Here is a 14,893-nt window from a genome sequence, read left to right as displayed (position 1 = left end):
TCTTCCCATGAGGTGGCCAAAGTATTGGAGTTTCAGCTTTAGCATCGTTCCTTCCAAAGAACACCCAGGACTGATCTCCTTTAGGATGGACTGGTTGGATCTCCTTGCAGTCCAAGGAACTCTCAAGAGTCTTCTCCAACACCACAGTTCAAAAGCATCAATTTGTCAGTGCTCAGCTTTCTTCACAGTCCAACTCTCATCCGTACATGACCACTGGAAAAACCATTAACCTTAACTAGAGGGACCTTTGTTGGGAAAGTAATGTCTCTGCTTTTCAATATGCTATCTAGGTTGGTCATAACTTTCCTTCCAAGGAATGTCTTTTAATTTCATGGCTGCAATTACCATCTGCAGTGATTTTAGAGACCAGAAAAATAAAGTCTGACACTGTTTCCACTGTTTCCCCATCTATTTCCCTTGAAGTGATGGGACTAGATGCCATGATCTTCGTTTTCTGAATGTTGAGCTTTAAGCCAACATTTTCACTCTCTTCTTTCACTTTCATCAAGAGGCTTTTGAGTTCCTCTTTACTTTCTGCCATAAAGGTGGTGTCATCTGCATATCTGAGGTTATTGATATTTCTCCCAGCAATCTTGTTTCCAGCTTGTGCTTCTTCCAGCCCAGCATTTCTCATGATGTCCTCTGCATAAAAGTTAAATAACGAACTCCTTATCCTGTTTGGAACCAGTCTGCTGTTCCATGTCCAGTTCTAACTGTTGCTTCCTGACCTGCATACAGATTTCTGAGGAGGCAGGTCAGGTGGTCTGGTATTCCCATCTCTTGAAGCACTTTTACAGCATCATCTTTCAGGATTTGAAATAGCTCAACTGGAATGTCATCACCTCCACTAGCTTTGTTTGCAGTGATGCTTTCTAAGGCCCACTTGACTTCACATTCTAGGATGTCTGGCTCTGGGTGAGTGATCACACCATCGTGATTGTCTGGGTCATGAAGATCTTTTCTGTACAATTTTCTGTTATTCTTGCCACCTCTTCTTAATATCTTCTGCTTCTATTAGGTCCATACCATTTCTGTCCTTTATCGAGCCCATCTTTGCATGAAATGTTCCCTTGTTATCTCTAATTTTCTTGAAGAGATCTCTAGTCTTTCCCATTCTTTTGTTTTCTTTCTTTGTGTTGATTGCTGAGGAAGGCTTTCTTATCTCTCCTTGCTATTCTCTGGAACTCTGCATTCACATGCTTATATCTCTCCTTTTCTCCTTTGCTTTTCACTTCTCTTCTTTTTGCAGCTGTTTGTAAGGCATCCCCAGGCAGCCATTTTGCTTTTTTGCATTTCTTTTCCATGGGGATGGTCTTGATCCCTGTCTCCCGTACAATGTCACGAACCTCCATATATAGTTCATCAGGCACTCTATCTATCAGATCTAGGCCCTTAAATCTATTTCTCACTTCCACTGTATAAACATAAGGGATTTGATTTAGGTCCTACCTGAATGGTCTAGTGGTTTTCCCTACTTTCTTTAATTTAAGTCTGAATTTGGCAATCAGGAGCTCATGATCTGAGCCGCAGTCAGCTCCCAGTCTTGTTTTGCTGACTATATAGACCTTCTCCATCTTTGACTGGAAAGAATATAATCAGTCTGATTTCACTGTTGACCATCTGGTGATGTCCATGTGTAGAGTCTACTCTTGTGCTGTTGGAAGAGGGTTTTTGCTATGACCAGTGCGTTCTCTTGGCTAAACTCTATTAGCCTTTGCCCTGTTTTATTCCATATTCCAAGGCCAAATTTGCCTGTTACCCCAGGTGTTTCTTGACTTCCTAATTTTGCATTCCAATCTCCTATATTGAAAAGGACATCTTTTTTTGGTGTTAGTTCTAAGAGGTCTTGTAGGTCTTCATAGAACCATTCCACTTCAGCTTCTTCAGCATTACTGATTGGGGCATAAGCTTGGATTACTGTGATATTGAATGGATTGCCTTGGAATTGAACAGAGATCATTCTGTCGTTTTTGAGATTGCATTTCAGACTCTTTTGTTGACCATTATGGTGACTCCATTTTGTTTAAGGGATTCCAGCCCACAGTAGTAGATATGATGGTCATCTAAGTTAAATTCTAAAGTTCCAAAGAATAGCAAGAAGAGATACAGCCTTCCTCAGCAATCAATGCAAAGAAACAGGAAAACAACAGAATGGGAAAACTAGAGATCTCTTTAAGAAAATTTGAAATACCAAGGGAACATTTCATGCAAAGATGGGCTCGATAAAGGATAGAAATGGTATGGACATAACAGAAACAGAAGATATTAAGAAGAGGTGGCAAGAATACACAGAAGAACTGTACAGAAAATATCTTCAAAACCAACATAATCATGATGGTGTGATCACTCACCCAGAGCCAGACATCCTAGAATGTGAAGTCAAGTGGGCCTTAGAAAGCATCACTACAAACAAAGCTAGTGGAGGTGATGGCATTCCAGTTGACCTGTTTCAAATCCTGAAAGATGATGCTGTGAAAGTGCTACACTCAATATGCCAGCAAATTGGGAAAACTCAGCAGTGGTCACAGGACTGGAAAAGGTCAGTTTTCATTTCAATCCCAAAGAAAGGCAATGCCAAAGAATGCTCAAACTACTGCACAATTGCACTCATCTCACACGCTAGCAAAGTAATGCTCAAAATTCCCCAAGCCAGGCTTCAGCAATACGTGAACCGTGAGCTTCCAGATGTTCAAGCTGGTTTTAGAAAAGGGAGAGGAACCAGATATCAAATTGCCAACATCTGCTGGATCATCGAAAAAGCAAGGGAGTTCCAGAAAAACATCTATTTCTGCTTTATTGACAATGCCGCCTTTGACTGAGTGGATCACAATAAACTGTGGAAAATTCTGAAAGAGATGGGAATACCAGACCACCTAACCTGCCTCTTGAGAAATCTGTATGCGGGTCAGGAAGCAACAGTTAGAACTGGACATGAAACAACAGACTGGTTCCAAATAGGAAAAGGAGTACATCAAGGCTGTATATTGTCACCCTGCTTATTTAACTTCTATGCAGAGTACATCATGAGAAATGCTGGGCTGGAAGAAGCACAAGCTGGAATCAAGATTGCCAGGAGAAATATCAATAACCTCAGATATGCAGATGACACCACCCTTATGGCAGAAAGTGAAGAGGAACTCAAAAACCTCTTGATGAAAGTGAAAGAAGAGAGTGAAAACGTTGGCCTAAAGCTCAACATTCAGAAAACGAAGATCATGGCATCTAGTCCCATCACTTCAAGGGAAATAGATGGGGAAACAGTGGAAACAGTGTCAGACTTTATTTTGGGTGGCTGCAAAATCACTGCAGATTGTACTGCAGCCATGAAATTAAAAGACGCTTACTCCTTGGAAGGAACGTTATGACCAACCTAGATAGTATATTGAAAAGCAGAGACATTACCAAGAAAGGTCCATCTAGTCAAGGCTAATGGTTTTTCCAATGGTCATGTATGGATGTGAGAGTTGGACTCTGCAGAAAGCTGAGCGCTGACGAATTGATGCTTTTGAAATGTGGTGTTGGAGAAGACTCTTGAGAGTCCCTTGGACTGCAAGGAGATCAAACCAGTCCATTCTGAAGGAGATCAGCCCTGGGATTTCTTTGGAGGGAATGATGCTGAAGCTGAAACTCCAGTACTTTGGCCAGCTGATGTGAAGAGTTGACTCATTGGAAAAGACTCTGATGCTGGGAGGGATTGGGGGCAGGAGGAGAAGGGGACGACCGAGGATGAGATGGCTGGATGGCATCACTGACTCGATGGACGTGAGTGTTAGTGAACTCTGGGAGTTGGTGATGGACAGGGAGGCCTGGTGTGCTGCGATTCATGGGGTCACAAAGAGTCGGACACGACTGAGCAACTGAACTGAACCGAGCTGAACTGTGTCTGCTTCCTGATAGGCTACTCATTGTACATGTTCTTTAATATCTATAAAAACTTGTATTTTCCTGAACTTTTTAATTTATTACCTTGAATCTGTTTTAAGAATTGTTTTTCAAAAGTATAATATGAAGCTGATTCTAATTAGGGCATTAGTAAGTACTGATCAGGGACATGATGTACTTTTACCCTTATCATTTCAATTTATTATTCTTTTTAGACAATGATCCAATTATTCCTAGAAGACAAGCAACTGAATAAAAATGAGAAGGGAAAAAGAAATGTGACTAAAGGAGGGAAAATTTTATTTCTTTGATAAATATGATAACAATCTTATGATGTTAGATAGTATGATTCTGTTTGCACCAAGAAAGTCAGATAGGTAGTTGGGAGTTTGGTTTTACATTTACGCTGGTTTCACATACATTTTAATTCTATTGGATTGTGTAAAACATGTAGTTTGAAATAATAATTTTCTATTTGGTAAATATCGAGGAAAGACATGGTACATGAACAAATGTTTCGATTGTGGAAGGTGATTATAGACAATTCCCTAGATTTATGGAGAACTTGGATTACAACAAGGCTGAGAGTGGCTTTCAGGTACTGGGAAAGCACACTGTATCTTCCTGCTGAGATGAGTTTTAATGCTTGTGGATGCTTCAGTTTTGGGAGGCCTGTGTGATGGAGCTTTATTATGAGCCCCTGGCACAGTGCTACCTTTCAAATTTAGCTTTTTCCTCTTTGTAGCTTAGTATATTATTATTATTATGATTCTGTTTTATTTCTGTTTTCTAACCTAATACCTTCTGTGGTAGGTATGTCATTACGTTCTGAGTGCGTCCAGCTCTTTGCGACCCTGTAGACTATAGCTTGCCAGGCTTCTCTGTCCATGGAATTTTCCAAGCAAGAATACTGGAATGTGCTGCCATTTCCTTCTCCAGGGATCTTCCTGACCCAGGGATTTGACCTGCATCTCTTATGCCTGCTGCATTGGCAGGTGGGCTCTTTATCACTAGGGTAGATATCGTCCTCAAAATTTCAAATATGGTAGAGTTCACATGAAGGCTAGGTAAAGTGTATGTTTATGAACTTTCAAGACTGTCCCTTGAAAGACAGAGTACTTTCAAAATAATCACTATACATTTTTAGAAAGTATGTATTAGGTTGGCCAAAGGATTTATTCAGGTTTTCCATAAGACGCTGTGGAAAAACTCAAATAAACTTTGTGGCCAAACCAATAATAGAAGTTTACTGTGTTGTAATCTAGGCTCAGGATTTTATCTTCTGTTCCAGGAGTATAACAATTCTGATGGATGAATGAACTGGGAGGTTTTGTTAAAAGCATGTGTTGCTACAGTGATTTACATGTTTCTGAACAAAAACATGTAGGATATGATTGACTCCTTCAATAAGAGAAGGTCAGGCCGAGTCTATGTTTCACTAACAAAGGGAAAGGTGGCAGAAAAAATAAATTTCATAGATGATGAATGATTACTACCTGTGAAACTAAACAAAAACTTTAATTTATTTTGATCCTCAAAATAAGTGTGTCAAATATTATTCTCATCCCAGTGATTCTAATAATTAGGTTAATTATGTTTCTGTGTATACATAAGTTGGCTGGATGTGAGTGAATGCAACCCTAATGGAATGCTGTTATCACAACCAAGCTGTCCCTCCTGACTCCATCCCCATACTTTTCGTTTTAGCCCATCTTGTTCACCATCACCAGTATTATCCTTCTAGGGCTGCCTACAGCCCTTCCCATTCCAAACCTTTCATGACACCTCCATGAAGTCACAAAACGTAACCCCTGATATTATCTCCTTCTCTTCTCTCAGCTGTGTCCCCTTTCCCTTGGTTATCTTCTACAAATTGCTCAAGTCCCATCATTCACTGCCTGTTCACAGCTGGAAAGGACTCCACCCATTTATGCCTCTGGTCCTACATTTTGTTGCTTGTGTTCCTTAGACACTAGGGCAATTTGGCCACTTACTACAGAATTTTGAATTGTTACTTAACTTCTTTTGGCCTCAGTTGCATTAACTGTGAAGGAAATAAATTTAATTACAGTCAGATTAAATTGTTTGATCTTGACTATTCAACTCTGCCATTTGCTGACATAAATAATATGTGGATGAATGAGCTTGACTGTTCCATAACTGAGTCACTTTGCTGTATACCTGAAACTAACACAACATTGTAAATCAACTCTCTCTCAATAAAAAATAAAATAACAAACAACCAAACAGGCTATGGACCAGATTTAGCCTGTTAGTCATGAATTCAAACCCAAAGTCTCCTTTCAGTGCTAAGATTTTATAAGAAAATAGAAAGCCATTTCTATTCCCAACATTAAAGGGCTGAAGTTTTCCCTCACGGTGTAGCTTCATTAGATATTACCCTAGTTCATTGTTATTGATGATGATGGATAGTTTTGGTCCTACAGTCTCTCCCAGCACATTTCTCATGGTGCAGACATCTCAGCACATATTATGTAAACGTAGTAAATGCAGAGGAATACTTCTCCCAGTTTCACAGCAGGTCATTCTGACCAGGGCATAAACTGAGTACAACCTTGTCATCAAGGTTATACTTTCATTATGGAGGAAACACCATAATCCTTTCTGTAGGTCAAATTAAATGTGATAGTACACTCAGCAATCCTTTTGCTTCCTGAAGTATTACAATAGGGCAGTGTAAGCAATATTCCTGCAGCTCAATAAACAGTGTTGTTTGGATGACATTAATATAAGGAGCACACAAAACATACAATCTTCTCTGACACTTTCATATAAAAACTGATCTTTCAGAAGCCTCCATATGCTATTTCAGCCAATGATAAAGTTTATAGCTCACTGGCAGAATGCATCAATAAAAGTAGTCAATCTTAGATTCACTGAACCCTGGCTTGATGTACATTTTGTGTCAGTAGAAAAATGAAGAAGGATGGGGGAGACCATCATTTTATTTTGCTTTCCCATGCGAACTATTCTCATTCATCTCTGATCTAGCATTAATTAGCACTTTGCGATGGCTCTCTGTCCTATTCAAGATGGCCATGCTCCCCAAGCCTGAGTAATTTTTTGAATGAAGTTACTAAGTGTCACCACTAGAACACTCATAAAACAATAAATCCCTGTGTATCTTTGCCTCATGATTACTGCAGTTATCTTTCAAATCTTTGTGTTAAAGAGCCCTAATTATCTGGCTGTAGTCTCACCTTTAAAAGTATAGTCCTATATCAGAGTAGTCTTATCATTGTTATGACTTGAAACTCATTTGGTGGTTTCTTTTTACTTGTATCCTATCTGGCTTTCATTTCCTTAATAAGAAGGGTTGGAGTTTCATATCAGGCTCTCTTAATGTATCTGTTCCCTGTTTTCCTCCAAAATTTCCGGATTTAGTTGTCTGTACTGCATCAAATTTCTTTACATGTCCACTGTTTAGAAACTTTGCTTTTTATCTGTCTGGATCTGTATTCACTAATATGGAACTGGTCTGCCCAGAAAACATGCGTTTGAGTTCCTCTTTTCAGTCTATTGGATAAATGCTGGGACCCCAGAAGTGAAAATTATCTGAAGCATTGCAACATTTTGATCTAGATATTTGGATCACAGTGTAATATACTTACCATCAATATACTATTTTTTTTTTTCTTCTTGTCACTCCAAATTCTTAGCTGGATTTAAAGAACTTGATTCTTAAGCAAATATGGTCTTGACTTTGTAGGTTACAAAATAATTGTTCTCATCACAGAATTCCTTCCTTTGTGTGTGTGTGTGTGTGTGCTCATTCACTTGTATCCACCTCTTTGTGACCCTATGGATTGTAGCCCACCAGCCTCCACCAGGCTCCTCTGTCCATGGGATTTTCCCCAGCAAACATCCTGGAGGGGGATGCAATTTCCTCCTCTCAGTTCTCACTCTGCAGAAAGTCACGTTCACCATTATTTTAAATCATCAGCTTTCCTTCTTTATTTCAGCGTTGTACTTGTCAGAACCCCTGAACAACCAGGAATTTAAAAGTTAATAAGCAGAGCCACTATCAGTAGAGAGAACTCCCAAGAAGAACAAGCAGTTCTGTTATTACAGTCTTGGTGTTGATCAGTCAACCCAGCTGCAGGAATACATCTTTGTATCATGTGACATGTACACCAAGATTTGCCATATTTGATGTACCCTCCTGCTCATTCAACCTTGAAACCCTGTACGTAGCCTCAAGTCTTTCTCCCTTTCAGTTGGTATATATTAGCCAGTAAATTCCACCCCTTTTATCTCCAAAATAGCTCTCAAACCTTCCTGTTCATTCCCAGTATTTGCTCAAAAAAGTGTCTATTGAGGGTTGCCTCTGTGATAGTCACTTTTTCAGGAGTTAGAGACACAGCCGTTGAAAAAACCAGCATTTGCCTGAGAGGGCTTCCCTTCTTACTGGGTATTTCATTATGTCTTGCTTTAATGACAACATTCATCTTAAGCTGTCCGTGGTCTTCTCCCTCTGGAATCTATTCCTATGCTAACACTAAAGTTGTCCCTGGATCATGTAACATCCCAAATTTGGGTGACTCTTTATCAGCAGCTTTGTAACTGCCAAGCATTGTAGCCTAGAGTGCTCTTTATGGGCTGAGCCACTCCCACCACTGTTCTCCAGTCCCCGGACTAAGTGCTGCTGTAAGAATAGGCTGCAGTAGAGTTTTCACTGCTCTCTTGTGACTTTGCATTAAGTGCTTACAATTCTACACTCCATTTCCACCTGAAGAATTTCTGTTCCACTCTGTGAAGGGGGTTGTCTTTGCTCTCACTGTTAATTTCTTCTTCTGTAACCTATAGAAAAGTTGTGAAACACTCTTTCAAAAAGGTAGCAATTATAGACTTCAATTTAGTCTTATACTTTTTTGATACAATATCATATTAGTTTTGGATATACAGCATAGAGAAGTTACAATCTATCACTATACAAAGTTATGACAATATTATTGACTATATTCCCTAAGTTGTATATTACATGTCCATGACATTTATTTTTTACTATTTTTTAATTTTTATTTTTGAACCAATTCAATATAATTAAGATTTATAAAACTTCACACAACAGTAGGATACAAGTTCTATTCAAGTTCCCATAGATTGTAAACTAGAAGACACTGGAACATATCCAGGGACATGAACAAGATACAAAAATTCATTTGTTTTTCATTTCCAACATCACTCCCATTAGATAATCAGCATCTTGAAGGGAGAAGATATATTTTCTTTGTACTAAAGAGTAGTTTGCTGAATAAAGGCAGAAATAAATAGATGAAGTACACAAGAGATTCTGTGCTTTCATACTAAAAAATACTTATAGGAATATCAATGTTACTTTAAGAAAATAGCATATTCAGTTTTCTCTTATTTACCATGTCGAATATGACCAACATTGGATAAATGGGTCTCAATGGCAAAATCAAGTGAAACCAAAGGAGAGGAAAGAAAATATTTAAAATCTTCTATTGATACAGAGTACTTATTTAGTTCCAATTATTTTATTATCTAGACAGAACTTAAAACAGCGTTTTAGGAAGTCTAGTATCATTTAGTACAGTTGTCTGAAAAGAATAACATCCTTTTCAAAGGGAATAACCTTAGCAATACAAAATCTTACATCATTCTTTAATGTTTACTTTGCAGAACTTATGGTCTCTCTAAAAAAGACTTAATATTATGCAAAGCATAATGTTTCCAGAACTACCTGAAAGTAAGCATATAAGATAAATCCAGAAGGCAGAGTTTAAGTTATGCATATACATAATTCCACTCTTCTTTGAAGGTTCTTTTCCCATATAGGTCATTACAAAATATTGCATAGAGTTTCCTGTGCTATATAATAGGTCCTTATTAGTTCTGTATTATTTATAGCAGTGGGTTTCCCAGGTGGCGCTAGTGGCAAAGAACTTGCCTGCCAATGCAGGAGACATAAGACACATTGGTTTGATCCCCTGGAGAAGAGCATGGGAACCCACTCCATTTTTCTTTCTGAGAGAATCCCATGGACAGATGGAGCCTGGCAGGCTACAGTCCATAGGGTCACAAAGAGTCAGACACGACTGAAGACTTAGCACGTATGCACACATATATAGTAGTATGTGTATGTCAATCCCAATCTCCCAATTCATCCCTCCCTAAGAAACAATCTTAGGGACTTCCCTGGTGGTTCAGTGGTTAATTAAGGTGGTCCCCTTCCGCTGCAGGGGGCATGGGCTTGATGCTTAATTGAGGTACTGGGATCCCACATGCCATGTGGGGTAGCCCCCCAAATTGGAATAATTTATATAAAACATCTTTATTTTAAAAAGGAAAGAATCTCAGCAAAGGACAGTTAAGGTACTGGTCCATTTAAACAAATATTTGTGAATACTTCTCAAAATGAAGAGGTACAAGGGAAGCAAAGAAGAGTGTAAACAGGTTTTGAGCAAATATTAAGGTAAAGAAAATCCTCATGTCCTCAAAGACATTTGTTGTCTGATGAGTAGATATTTGTAAAAATATATACACATTTCTAAAATTTTCAACCTGTTTGTACAATGGCAAGCAAAATCCAGTACCAAAATTCAGGAAAGTATAAATGTGTGTGTGTGTGTGTTTGTGTGTGTATGTATAGATTCACTATATACTATTCATATATATATATATATGCATTCACTATGATATTAATAATCTAGGGTCTGATTCTTCCCAGTCATGCAGATCCTGGGATATTTAGAAAATAACCCACATAACTACCTTTCTATAACACTTCTTTGCAACTTTATGGGATATTTGATTACCATCTTAGGAATTGTCCACAGAGGAGAGAGGAAAGAAAAGATAGCTGAAGATTGTAGTGCAAACATTAGAGTCTCTGATGGATGAAACTTGCTTGTCATTTGACACAGAAGCTGTAACACAGGGAAACTGAACAATAGCTTCTGTGCGGAGGTGTGATATGTTCTTTCTGACTGAATTTTGCATAAAGGTCAACATCCTTTGTTTATAATTTTTTTTTTCACAAGCATCCAAACCCCTGAAACTATCAGCTTTATCCTACTTATTTTCCTTTTCCTCTCTCACTTTTATTGAAGGATAATGAACTTTTCGGTCTATCTTGAGAATGTTGATAATGATTTGAACACTGACTTTCTCCCTGGGTTAAAAATGATTGGTGCTCAAAATAATGCATCTTAAAATGGTAATAAATAGCAATACTACTTGAAAAGAAATTTAAGGCAACTGCAAAGAGTTGACAGCCTTGTAAGATAAGAATGCTTGCTATTATATCATTAAAATATTATTTAGATAGTCATAACAAAATATTAGGAACATACGAAAAATATGACAGTTGACCAAAAGTAAAAGTGATAGTTTTTACTTCTTAGGTATCTACAGAATAGTTTATTTACTTTTTTTTCAGTGATATAGAATAAGAAAAATTATACAACTACACTTCTTCTTTGTGAGAAAATGCTGTTTCTTAGGGCTGTTAGAATTACGGTTCTAGAACAACGCTGGCATTAAGCATGAGCCCCACATCCTTGGAATCCTGAATGTAACTTTGCAATCTGCTCTCAGCACCCATACTTCAGCATCCACGGATTCAACCAACTTCAGACTCTGTGGTATTGTAGAATGTATTTAGTGAAAACAAACTCCATATACGTGGACCTATGCCATTCAAGCCCATATTATTCAAAAGTCCACTGTAGTTAGTGTTTGATTGTTGATAGTGGAATTATTGTGTAGTCATCATTTTGGTATATCTTAACCCCATATGCAGTTGTGGATCTTCATGCTCAATATTTCTGAGAGTGCTAGGAATATCTAAAATGGGCTTATAATACATGCAATATTTACTTCATGGTGTATTTTGCCATTATGTCTTTTCAATTCCTTCTGGTAACTGCTTTGTCTTCCCATGCACCATCCTCAATGCAGTGGAACCTAGGAAGTTAGAAATCTTTTACAAAGTGGGAAAGAAACATGCATTTCTATCATTACCCTCTATTTTTGAGTATTACTGAAAGTGTTTTATGGCATACACAGCTTTTAGTGAAATAGCTTTTTCAGATTTTAAGAAAAAGTCTGACCTGTTTCTGCCCCAACTCCAAACTTAGCTGAGTTCATTATGGAGCTCTATTTGGACGTATCTGAGTGACAGGGAATGGATTATACTATCAATGGCTCCTCCTCATTGTTGACAAATGTTTAACTACTGGATTGAGCTCATTGTGTCTAGATACCTCTTTCTCTAATGGAAGTTCTTTCCTATGAGGCTCTTTAGTGCCTCAAGCATGATGTACCTCAACTTCTCGCCACGTCTGATGGATCTCAGATTTGGGGGTCCTCTCCTGCCTATATTGTTTTGGAGTCAAGTGGCTCCTTAGATTCTTCTGATTTAGTCGTGTATTTTGTATTTGGTATAAATAGCTAAAGTAATTAGTGGACAGACCACCTGCAATAATGTTTCCTTGAGTGGTCCAGAATTTGACCTTCCTGAAATTGACATGATATAGCCATTATGAGCAGAAAGTGAGCAACTCAATGTCTCAGATATGCTCTGCTGGTAGAAGCACACAATGACCCTTGAATATTTGGGGTTGACTCATTTGACAGGTAAATTTTTCAATGTCAGTAGCTTATTTACAAAAGTTACAAGAATGTAGATGTAATTATAAAGTTGAAAAATGATTTTGAAAACTGAATCAGTTTGAAAAGTGTAAGTGTTAGTCACTAAATTGTGTCCAGCTCTTTTGCGATCCCATGGCCTGTAGCTTGCCAAGCTTCTCTGTCCATGGAATTCTCCAGGCAAGAATACTGGAGTGGGTTGCCATTTGCTTCTCCTGGAGATCTTCCTGACCCAGGGATTGAAGTCAGGTCTCCTGCATTGCAGGCAGATTCTTTACCATCTGAGCCACTAGGGAAGAAGGAGGGATAACCTCTTAGTCACAGGATCAAATGATCCAAATGCATTATTACCTATTCTCATGAATGCCCCCAAGATCCTTAAAATAAACCTGCCATCTTTAAATAATACTTCTATGGTACTGCATTATCATTCTATTTATACCCTATTAAAAACAGCTTACTGGGAAGTGGACATATTGATAATATTTGAACAGCAAATTCGTATCTTTTCCAGAATGTTTTTTATACAATGGAAACCACTCATTTGAGGTATTAGGGGCTAATTGATGTGAGCAGGATTATTTTCCCATAATCCACCAAAGCACATGGAAGTGGTGATCAATATGCTTTCTCCACATAAAACTGATGCCATTCATGACACATTGCAGTTGAGAACTGAATGTTTATAAGAGAAGTAATATAACATATTGAGAAGAACATGAGATTTGGAGTCATGGTTCAACATACCTATTCTGGGATCTTGGACACATCTTGATATTTCATTAGTAAATAGAACATGTTAGTAGCATTTATGTCACTGGGTTTAATCAAGAGAAAAAGAAGACGTATTTTAAGTCTTGATTTTTTTTTAAATGAATTGTTTTCTGTTACATTGAAAATGTAATCATCCTCATCATTCAGTCTTTAAGTTGTATTCGACTCTTTGCAACCCCATGGACTGTAACAAGCCAGGCTCCTTTCTCCTTTACTATCTCCCACAGTCTGCTCAAATTCATGTACATTGAGTCAGTGAGGAAGCTTCCTTCATAGCTCAGCTGGTAAAGAATCCGCTTGCAATGCAGGAGACCTGGGTTCAATCCTTGGGTTGGGAAGATCCCCTGGAGAAGAGAAAGGCTACCCACTCCAGTATTCTGGCCTGGAGAATTCCACATACTGTAAAGTCCATGGGGTCACAAAAAGTCAGACATGACTGAGCAACTTTCACTTTCCACTGAGTCAGTGATGCTATCTAACCATCTCATACTCTGCCACCCCTTTCTTCTTTCTCCTTCAATCCTTCCCAGCATCAGGGTCTTTTCCAATTTGTCAGCTCTTCACATCAGGTAGCCAAAGTATTGGAGCTTCAGCATCAATCCTTCCAATGAATATTCAGGACTGAATTCCTTTAGGATTGACTTGTTTGATCTCCTTGATGTCCAAGGGACACTAAAGAGTCTTCTCCATCTTCTCCACAATTCAAAAGCATCATTTCTTCAGTGTTCAGCCTTCTTTACAGTCCAACTCTCACATCTGTACATGACTACTGGAAAAATTGTATCTTTGACTATATGGACCTTTGTCAGCAAAGTGATGTCTTTGCTTTTTAATACACTGTCTAGGTTTGCCATAGCTTTCCTTCCAAGGAGCAAACATCTTTTAATTTCATGGCCATAGTCACCATCCACAGTGATTTTGGAGCCCAAGAAAATAAAATCTGTCACTCCTTCCACTTTTCCCCCTTCTATTTGCCATGAAGTGATGGGACTGGTTGCCATGGTCTTAGTTTTTTTAATGTTGGGTTTAAAGACAGCTTTTTTACTTTCCTCCTTCATCCTTGTCAATAGGCTCTTAAGTTCCTCTTCATATTCTGCAACTTTCTCCTCTTCATTTACTGAGAATATAGGGTTTGATTTCCATATGTGCATGTATATAGAGAAATCCCATATTAGTCATTTTATGGAATAATATATGCATATGAATATATTTGCAAAAACACACTTTTATAGCAATTATCTTTATTCACATCATGGTTTTATCAGTATTCTTGGAGAGTTTTAGTAGTTTCGGAAGATGAGACGTAAAGAGGGGAGATATATTAAAATACTTTAAATCCTTGCATCCCAGCTGCCCTAAGGCTTATTTCCTTTGATCAATGAGTTTGATTTCAAGCTATTTGGACTAGATAAGTGTACTCTTAAAAAGTCAATGATGCTTTGGTTAAAAAGAAAGGGTACATTCACCTTTCTGTAGGCAATGATGATAGCGCCATAATGAAACATGGTGGGACAAAGGGAAATAGAAAAGATATAATTCCCACAATAATTTGTGCTTTATCAAGATGCAACTCAAGCATTTTTAACCATGCCAATAATTT

The 14,893-nt window shown here is 38.1% G+C and overlaps 1 protein-coding gene across 4 annotated transcripts in view; it reads left to right on the top strand.

Moving 5' to 3' along the window:
• TINAG (tubulointerstitial nephritis antigen) overlaps positions 1-14,893 on the top strand; it is a 107,561-nt gene that overhangs the window by 72,156 nt on the left and 20,512 nt on the right. The gene's annotated exons all lie outside the window — the stretch shown is intronic.

Source organism: Ovis aries, chromosome 20, assembly GCF_016772045.2.
Source record: "Ovis aries strain OAR_USU_Benz2616 breed Rambouillet chromosome 20, ARS-UI_Ramb_v3.0, whole genome shotgun sequence".
In the NCBI taxonomy this organism is placed as follows: domain Eukaryota; kingdom Metazoa; phylum Chordata; class Mammalia; order Artiodactyla; family Bovidae; genus Ovis; species Ovis aries.
Note: the sequence above shows the minus strand (reverse complement) of the source record. Positions and strands in the feature narration are given on the sequence as shown.